This window comes from Micromys minutus (assembly GCF_963924665.1).
Source record: "Micromys minutus genome assembly, chromosome: 2".
Taxonomy (NCBI): domain Eukaryota; kingdom Metazoa; phylum Chordata; class Mammalia; order Rodentia; family Muridae; genus Micromys; species Micromys minutus.
This window is the reverse complement of record NC_137971.1, coordinates 106,754,645-106,764,848: the sequence shown is the minus strand read 5'-3', so window position 1 is coordinate 106,764,848 and position 10,204 is coordinate 106,754,645. Positions and strand designations below refer to the sequence as shown.

The window sequence follows — 10,204 nt, the reverse complement described above, 5'->3', positions numbered from 1 at the left end:
GCTCTCTGTGTAGTTCTGTGTGTACTAGAACACACTGTATAGAGCAGTCTGGCCTTATTCTCAGCGATCTGCCTGCCTCTACCTGCTAGCACTAAGATTAAAGTTAAACATCACCATACCTAGCCTTGTTTTCTGTTTAAATATTTTTATTTACACTTTGAATGTTATCCTTACTCCTGGTTTTGCCTCTGAAAACCCCCTATTCCATCCTCACCCTGCTTCAATGGGGGTGCTTCCCCATCCAACCACCCACTTCTGCCTCCCTGCCCAAACATTTCCCTACACTGGGGCATCCAGTCTTCCCAGGACGGAGGACCTCTCCTCCCATTGATGCCAGACAAGGCCATTCTCGGAAACATGTGCAGCTAGAGCCATGATGGGTCCCTCTCTGTTTGGTTAATGATTTAATTCCTGGGAACCCCAGGGGAGGGGTCTGATTAGTTGATATTGTTGTTCTTCCTATTGGTTGTGAGAATGAAACATTTTAATAGCTCAGAGCGCCAGACTGAAGAATAGTTTGATGTCATCAGGACCTCTCTGAAAGAATCTCTCACTCATTCATGGACCATATTTGGTATTTTTTAGTACATCTATATAGAAATTATCTATTTTCCTATAATAGGAGGTTGGTCTTGAAAAATAGCAGTTTTTAATTTATACATTTCTACCTTCAGGACCCCAGTCAGAAATTGTCCTTCCAGCCATGTGTAGCAGTCATTTGTTGTAGCTATGCTTCAGCTGGGTACACAACAAAGAAATTGGATAACTAAAATTCAGCATTAGAAGTCATACTGTGTATTTAACTTGCTAAATTCATTGAACACATACTGCAAAAGAAACTTTGTCGTCTCCATGGTCATAGTTGTAAAAAGTTGAAATGTCTATTTTCCTGCTACCTATTTTCTTCTCCTACCTTCAGTAGACCTGAGAATCCTGAACCATACAGTTTAGCTTCCTTTCCTCCATAAATCATTATTGCCTGCTGAGGCCTTGGATGAAATCAAGCTACCATCAGCATCCTCCTGTCTCAAAGGGACCTTGATTCTCCTACTACCTCTCCTTCTACTTCCATTAGACCTAAAGCCCCTAAACCATACTGACCAATGGGCCTGAAAACAAACAACCCAAATATATTATTGAAGGACTGCCACACCAGAACCATGAAGGTTCAACCTTTTCCCAATACCTACTAAAACAAGAACATCAAGAGACCAGTACCATCAAGATGGCTCAATGCCCTCAAAAGAACACAATCAACAAAAACCAGGGAAATATGATGCCTCCAAAGTAAATATCGTAACACAACTGAAAAATAAGAAAATAACCTTAAATTCAATCTTATAAAGAAAATAGAAGCCTAGAAATAGGAAATAAATAAATCTCTTAAAGAAATACTGGGAAATGCAATCAAACAGATATCTTTCAAAAGGAAACAAATCTCTTAAAGAAATAGAGGAATGTACAATTAAACAGGTGAAGGAAATACATAAAACTGTGGTGGAAAAAAGCATAAACTTAGGAAATACTGGAGATGGAAAACCTAAGCAAGAGAACAGATGTAGAAAATGGAAGAGAGAATCTCAGGCAAAGAAGATAGTATAGAAGAAATTGATACATCAGTGAAAGAAAATGTTAAATCCTAACTCCTCACACAAATGATCTAGGATATCTGAAATACCAGGAAAAGACCTAACCTAAAAATAATTGGAATAGAAGATTCCAGCTCACATCATAAAATTGCAAATTTTCTGTAAAGCAAAGAAAATGTCATTAGGACAAAACTGCAACTAAAAGAATGAGAAAAGACTTTTACTAATTCTACATGTGACTGAGGGCTAATATCCAATATAAACAAAGAATTCAAGAAGTTACACTCCAGAGAATCAAACAACTCTATTAAAAATTGGAGAAAGAGCTAAAAAATTATTCTCAACTGAGGAATACCAAATGGCTGAGAAAATCATAAAGAAATGTTCAACATCCTTAGTCATCAGGGAAATGCAAATCAAAACAACCCTGAGATTTCACTTCATACCAGTCAGAATGGCTAAGATCTAAAACTCAGGTGACAGCAAATCCTGGCAAGGATGTGAAGAAAAAGGAACACTCCTCCATTGTTAGTGGGATTGTAAATTGGTACAACCACCCTGGAAATCAGTGTGGCAGTTTCTAAGAAAATTGGACATAATACTACCTGAAGACCCAGCTATACCACTCCTGGTCATATAACCAAAAGACGCTCCAACATCTAACAAGGACACATGTTCCACTATATTCATCGCAGCCTCATTTACAATAGCTGGAAAGAACCCAAAATTCCCTTCAACAGAGGAATGGATACAGAAATTGTGGTATATTTACACAATGTAGTACTATTCAGCTATTGAAAACAATGACTTCAGGAAATATCTTTGGCTAATTGGTGAAACTGTAAAAAACTCCCCCTTAGTGAGGTAATCCAGTCACAAAAAAGCATATCTGGTATGCATTCTGTGATAAGTGGCTGTTAGACAAAAAGCTCAGTACACAACTCACAGATCATGTGAAGCTCGAAAAGAAGGAAGACACCAAACCTAGCAGACACTATTGTGGATGCCTAGAAGTGCTTGCGACAGGAGACTGATAATGCTGTCTCCATGGGCAGGGGCGGGGGTCTGCCACATCTTGACCAATACATGTGCGGATGTTTACAATCATTTATTGGACTGAGCACGGGAACCCCAATGGAGAAGTTCTGGAAAGTACTGAAGGAGCTGAAAGGATTGGCAACCCCATAGGAAGAACAAAAATATCAACAAATCAACCCCGACCCCACAGCTCCTAGAGACTAAACCAAAAACCAAATAATACACATGCAGAGACCATGGCTTCACTTGTATATGTAGCACAGGATGGCCTTATATGGCATCAATGAGAGGAGAGAGCCTTGGTCCTTTGAAGGCTCAATGTCTCAATAATAGGGGTGTGTGCTGGAAATGGGTGGTTGGGTGAGGGAGGGCCCTCATAGAAGTAGGGAGAGATGGATATGATAGTAGGTTTGTGGAGGGGAACCCAGGAAAGGGGATAACATTTGAAATGTAAATAAATAAAATATCCAATACAAAAGAATAGAAATGATAGACCATACTAAGCTTTGAAATAAATAAGCAATTGCAATGCCAGAATAATTTTGGAAGTGAGGAATTATACAAGACAGAGATAATATGTAATCCTGGAAGGAGAACTATTATAAACATTAATGTGAATGATCAAATTATCAAAGCAATTCTCAGTGGTTACTGAGAATTCAAATGTTGGAAAATAGTATAGAAACTAAGAATGAGTTTATAACTATTAGCATTAAGAATGTTAGGAAGTGTAATTTGTCTTCAAACTATCTTTTCCTTTCATGAGCCTCTTGGCATGAGTTCATTATAGCAGATTTCATTGGTTATTGTATATGGTATCAGGAATCACAGCATAAGGCATAAATAAATGAAAGAATGGCCTAGAAACATAGAAACACTAATAATATTGTGTATTATTTTGTGAATTGATATTTTTTACTCAAAATTTTCTTTGTAGATTTTGGAGAGGTAACAATTAGAAATGTACTAAATAAAGAAGAGAGAATGGTGGTTATTGAAAAAAAGGGAGAAATTGATACTTTTAAAGTACCTGAGGTGAGTCAGATGTGGTGATGAAGTACTTGTTAGTTGACAAATTTTTAAGCTTAATTTTTATTCCAAGTTACAAGTATTAGAAGTACTTGTCCCAAAGCCATATACTCATTAAAAGACCAAAATTTATTTTCAAATAAGTACCATTGATTGTTAAGTTCATGTTTTCCCATCAAATGAAATTTGTAAAACAAATAAACAAAAATTACTTGCTATGAAAAAGCATTCATAAAAATTTAGTAAATAATACCTTCTGCTAATAATTCATATTTCAGTCTGCACTTCCTTATAGTACAACATTCTGACATTTATTAGCCTAAAATAACTGATTTATCTTCCATTTTCATAATATTGGATTCACTGGGAACAGGTTTATACTTCTTTTGCTATATTGTATCCGATGTTAGCTAGTCATGCAGTCTTTGGGCTTTAACATTCAAACAATTCCTTCACATGACTGACATTGAGTCTAATTACTGCCATATATCCTACCAAGTGCTAATAAGAAGTCTTTCTCCAATTTTCATGTGGCATGAGAATCAAAAGACTTGATTATGTCAAGTAACAAGGATCATGTTTATTTCATAACCATTATTGGGCAATAATTTCAAGTGAGAATGTATTACTTAATCCCCTTCTGCTAAAATCTGTATCCTACACAGGGTAAAGTGTTCTATCTCACTTTGACCTGGCACAGGGGAGTGCAGTTGCTGAAGAAGCAAGTTCACACTATTAATTAGTTATTCATTGCATGACTAAAAAGGAGCCTTATGACCATTCAGAATTAAAATGGGCACAATCATCAGTATTTACTTCTTTTAAAAATAGGAAACACTTTTAGTCTATGGTGCATAATTTCTGGTCTATATTTTAGGGTGCTGTTTGCTTATTATAATTTTTGAAAGCTGCATTTAAACAATCTATTTTTAATCTAAAATGTTTATTTTTCTCTATGTCGACAGTAAAGTGACACTTATTTAAATTACATTTTTCTCTTTGCTATGATCATAAGTTCATTTGAAAAAAAAATAAAGCAATGGGAATTTAAGCTTATTGTAGAAAAATGGAATTGTTTTTCCAAACATGAAATTTTATTTTTAGCCAAGGAAAGTTAGTAACAATACTGAGAAAGTAATATTTACTATGTAAATTCCTAATATAGGAGTAGAAACAAAATAGAAGAATATCAGAAACTCTCTGGAAAAGAGGTTGTGTAATAAACCTCAGTTTTTATATCGTGTTGAGAAAAAACAAACCTGCTGTGGTTTTATTTCAGTATCAAATACTATCATTACCATACTGGAAATGTGGTCATCTGTTCTATGGTGTCTTCAAATTTAAATATATATATATATATTTAAAAAATAAAATACTCTTTAAATACCTTCAAAAGAGTTGAAAATTATTATTAGTGATATGCAAATAGATATTCATGTGCAAAATTGAGAACATGAATCTAGTTTTATTTATTCAATAAAATCAATAATTTATCTCTGCCTTCACACCAGTAATGTTACTCCTAAGCAAACAATGCAACAGTTTTATTCTTCCATACTCTATTTGAAATGTTTTTTACACTCCTTTTTAACACAATTATTCTCCTTTCTTAATTTTGGTAACATCCCTGAGGCCTGATTATCTTCCTTTACTTAGATCTTCATATGAAATTTTGAGGTCTTCTCCATGATTCCAGAGCTTTTCACAATCCCAGTCTTTTCATTGTTGAGTGAATATAGTAGAAGCTCAATGAGTAATTTATATGGCACCTTCATGGTTTTTATTTCGTGTTTATTTTTCTGTAATGCCCTTGATATATTTTTTTCATCTTTAAGATCCAGATTCAGTATTTCTTTTAAGATCCAGATTCAGTATTGATTAATTTAATAAGTATTTCTTCTTTAATAGCTGGTAACTATCAGTTTATTGCTATCATATTAGCTCATACATTCTTCATTGTATATCTCATAATTGTATCAAGATACCATAAATAAGCACGATCAAAACTATCCTTAAATAATCAGTGGTATTCTATTGCATGCTGTGTGTTGGTTTGTCATAACTCTGTATTTATACTGACAACATTGATCCAATTTTATTGCTCACATGCATGTCTTCTCTTCTGAAGATAAAAACATTTACCCTGTAGTTTGTTTTCAGAATGGACATTATATAGTGTATATGGATTAGTGTAATACCTGACAATAAACAGCCAATAAATTCTACCTATTCCTATTATAAAGATTAAATTGAATAATAAAGCAAATAAAGATCAGTAAAATCTAGTGGTTTGGCGAAAAATGAGGCCAACAAAATTAAAGCTCAGCTAGTTTATTGTAAATTTTGATGGAACAAAAGGAATTTGAGAATTGTAAGAAAAGGGAACTTATAATAAGAGTAGAATGTTCATTGTTAGATTCCTTCCAGTCTATGGTTTTTCATTGTGCTTCCTAGAAGCGGCCGAGTGGAGACTGGAGCAAAGATGTCTGAATATATTAGGATAATGGAAGATGAGAAGGATGAGCTCATTGAACTACCATCAGAAGAAGATGAGAAAGTGTTGTCTACAGTTACAGCCCAATTTTTAGGGGTGTGTGTCCTGTGCTACTGGAATTTAGTGTCTCAGTGTATGAGAGGCCTTCGACTGGTAGAAGGAGTTCTGCACACCCCAGATGCTGGCTGGGGCAATCTGGTACATGTTGTCAACTGTCCCAAAGAAAACAAAAGGAAAATGGATGAGACAGAAGCCTGCTTGGCAGTGAAGGTGAAAAGAACAATACAGAAAACATCTGACCTCATAGTGTTGGGTCTCCCCTGGAAAACAACAAAGCAGGATCTTAAAGAGTATTCCAGTACTTTGGAAGAGGTTCTTATGGTTTAGCTCAAGAAAGATCTTAAAACTGGTCACTCAAAAGGATTTGGCTTTGATCAATTTACGGAATATAAAACCCAAGTGAAAGTAATATCATAGCAACATATGATAGATGGGCGGTGGTTTGACTGTAAACTTCCAAATTTAAGAAAATTCCAGATGAGCCTTTGAGAAACAGAAACGTGTTTGTTGGACATTTTTCAGAGGACATGAACTCTTCAGCAGTTCTTCTGTCAATATGGAGAAGTCGTAGATGTCTTCACTCCAAAACCATTCAGACCTTTTGGGTTTGTTACTTTTGCAGGTGATAAGGTTGCCCAGTCTCTGTGGAGAGGATTTGATCAATAAAGGAATCAGCGTGCATATATCCATTGCTGAACCTAAGCATAATAGCAGTAGACAGTTATAAAGAAGTAGAAAATTCGGTGGGAATCCAGGTGGCTTTGGGAATCAGGGTGGTTTTGGTAACAGTAGAGGGGAGCTGGCTTGGGAATTAGCCAGGGTGGTAATATGGGTGAAGGAATGAGATTTGGCACTTTTATCATTAACCCAGCAATGATGACTACAGCTCAAGCAGCTTTCAGAGTAGTTGGAGTATGACGGGCATGCTAGACAGCCAGCAGAACCAGTCAGGCACAGCTTGGAATAACCAGAGCCAGGACAGCATGCAAAGGGAACTACATCAGGGTTTTTGTTCTGGAAATAATTCTTAGAGTGGTTCTAATTTCTGGTGCCCCTCTTGGTTGGGGGTCAGTATTAAATGCAGGATCAGGCAATGGTTTTAGTGGAAGCTTTTGCTCAAGCATGGATCCTCTGGCTGGGGAATATAGGAGAGGTTAGTAGGATGGTTGGTAGGCTAGGTATGTTTAGAATGGTGGGATTCAAATTTTTCTAAACTCATGGTAAGTATATTGTAAAATACATATGTACTAAAATTTTCAGATTTGTTTGCTCATTTTGGAGTACATTCAGCAGTATTTTTTGACATATTTCTGTAGAGAAAAAGAGGGGAAAGTTAAATGAATTTTATAAGTTTTGTTATATAACGGGTTAAAATACTGACTGGGTGAAATTGAACAGCTATTTGTCTAATTGGTAAACCAACACTACTATTGATCTCAAAAGGGTTCTCTGTAAATCCTATCATTGGAATTGTTAATGAATTCTTTACACATTCAGAGTAGAAACCATTGGTTAAAACTACATTCTCTTCTTCTCATTTTAATTTGACTCCCACCCTATGAATTTTTCTCAGGAAAATCTTCATTTGGGAGATCATGATGTCATAGTGTTTGGTTCTTTTGGTTTTGTTTTTAACACTTGTCTTTATTCATGTACAAAAGTACAATGTGAGGCCTTCATTATATCTCTAAAGCTCATTTCATTTCAAGTGTTTATGGAAGAATCACTTCATTTAAAGTAGTGCTGTAAATATTTTCCTATAGAAATACTTCTGTTCACATGCTTTTCCATCAAAAAAAAAATCATTACCACGCTACACAGGCTGCATTTTGACGGTGGGTGTACCATTTTTATATGCTACTCTTTATTTCATAGAGTCATATCCACACTATGAATGCAAGGCTGTGATAATGGAACCAGAAGGCTGTTTGAACTTTTGAAACCTTGTGTGGGATTGATGGTAGTACTGAGGCATGAAAGGCTAGTATGAGTGAGCAAAGGAGAGAGCACGTGCAGAGACTTGGTGGTGGAAAAAAATGGATTTTTTTAGTTCGGAGAGATGTGTCACTCAATCCTGTGGCTTTGGTGAGATACTGTGCAGAGAGCAATGATAGCAAATAAAGTACGAATGTTTTTACATCAAAGGATATCCACATCTGTTGGAAGACTTTGAGTTTTGTTCTTAGAAACAAAATTAATTCTTCAACATTAGTTGAATGTGTTAAGTGAGATTCCCCCCCACCCACCCACACACACCGTATCAACTGCTATGAATGCTGTATGGTGTGTGTTCTCTTCTGTTACTGATCTGGAAGGTGGGGACATGAACTGAAGCTGATGGCCTGCAGACATGGACTGAGCTTGTGGTGTGCTTTGTAGGACAACTTGGAAGCAGAGTTCACCAGTGAACTCAGGTGTCTCAAAGAAGGGTGGAAGTTCTCATGTCTGTTAGCTATTTATAAGAATGCTGTTTTCCGCAGTTCTGTGCCCTGTGCTTGGATGCCTTTTTTTATAAGTCTTGTCCATGTTGGAAAGTCTTAAATAAAACTGATTTAAATAAAAAAAAAGAATGGTATGTTGTTTACAGACTGTCATCTGCTCTATTAGGAGCTAGAGAGCAATGCATTTTGACTTAATATATCCAAGTTATGAGCACACAAAGTTAGGTAGAGAAAATGGATCACAAGTAAAGCTAATTAAAATTGAGTTTGATAAGGAATTATTAAATAGGACAGTAAAGAATTGTTTCAGTCAAACTTTAAATGAATGCCATAGATATTTCAGACATCAGGTAAGCCTAATTTTTAAGACTAAGCATGTAAATTAATTACCTGATTCTTCAAAAGTATGCTCAGAAATGACCAGAATGTTGATTAAGTATACTAGGTTATTGTAGGATAAATGTGTTGTATGCAAGAATTTAGTAGCAGTCAAATGGAATGTTATATAATTTCTGGCTGAAAATTTAGCTATTCTAAAAAAGGAGTGGGTAACTTCTATTCTAGAGCACAGTTGAAAGCCTTGGGTCTGAACTTCACTTACAGCCAGGTTTGTAAATGAAGCTTTAGAATTGAAACACACCAAGAATTATTTATTGATATTTTATCTATGCCTGCATCTCTGCTCCATTGGCCCAGTTAATTAATTGCAACAGAGTACAGCCTAAGGTATAAACTCTGTTGCCCTTTTCAAAGAATATATATTTTCCATGCCCCCAGGTCTAATATTCTTCTAGCATATAGTATATTTCTAAATATTCTGCCATTTAGTCAATGCTAATGATTATATAACTGTTTAGTGTTAGGAGAAAATATAGGCTGGAGAGAACTTACCATGGATAATGCATTTTAGAAAGAAAGATGAACATAGGAATATAAGAAAGCAGGAAAAATAAAATAAGATTAAGCAATGAAAGTATATCATAAGGTACTGAAGGGAAGAATCTTGTGTTGAAGAAATAATTTATACACATTCTAAAAGAGAACCAATGAGTTTTATGCCCTAAAGCTACATGAATAAATCATCCTTGTCAGATTCTATCACAACCAATTTAGCTAAAATCTCAGATAATGTTAGAGATGTGAAAATGCAGTATTCAGCTAGACAGCATTGATGAATCTCTAATTGGAAAGAGAAGCCTCAGGTCCTCTAGGCATAGAATATGGCCATTCAACCAGAAAGTTCTTGAAAATTGCTAGACTATGTCATAACAATTAGTATACTACAAACAAAATGATTATATATGGAACCACATCTATTTCATTTTTCAGTCCAATATTCTACATGGATTCTATATGGATTCTACATATTTTTCTTTTTATATTTATGCACAGCCTTACACCCATTCACATGGTGGCTCACAATTCTATATAACTCTAGTTACAAGTAAGCCCACCCAATTCTTTCTCCAGGCCTCATCATGCAAAGGAAAAATCCATAGTTTGCAATCATACATGCAGACATATATATACCCATATAAATACTAAATTAAAAA

The 10,204-nt window shown here is 35.3% G+C and overlaps 1 pseudogene across 1 annotated transcript; it reads left to right on the top strand.

Annotated features, from left to right (window-relative positions):
* The first annotated feature begins 6,138 nt into the window (after positions 1–6,138).
* Positions 6,139–7,959, top strand: LOC308417302 (TAR DNA-binding protein 43-like; annotated as a pseudogene). Its single transcript has 2 exons — positions 6,139–6,965; positions 7,904–7,959. The product of its transcript is annotated as a TAR DNA-binding protein 43-like (transcript).
* Positions 7,960–10,204: the final 2,245 nt, after the last annotated feature.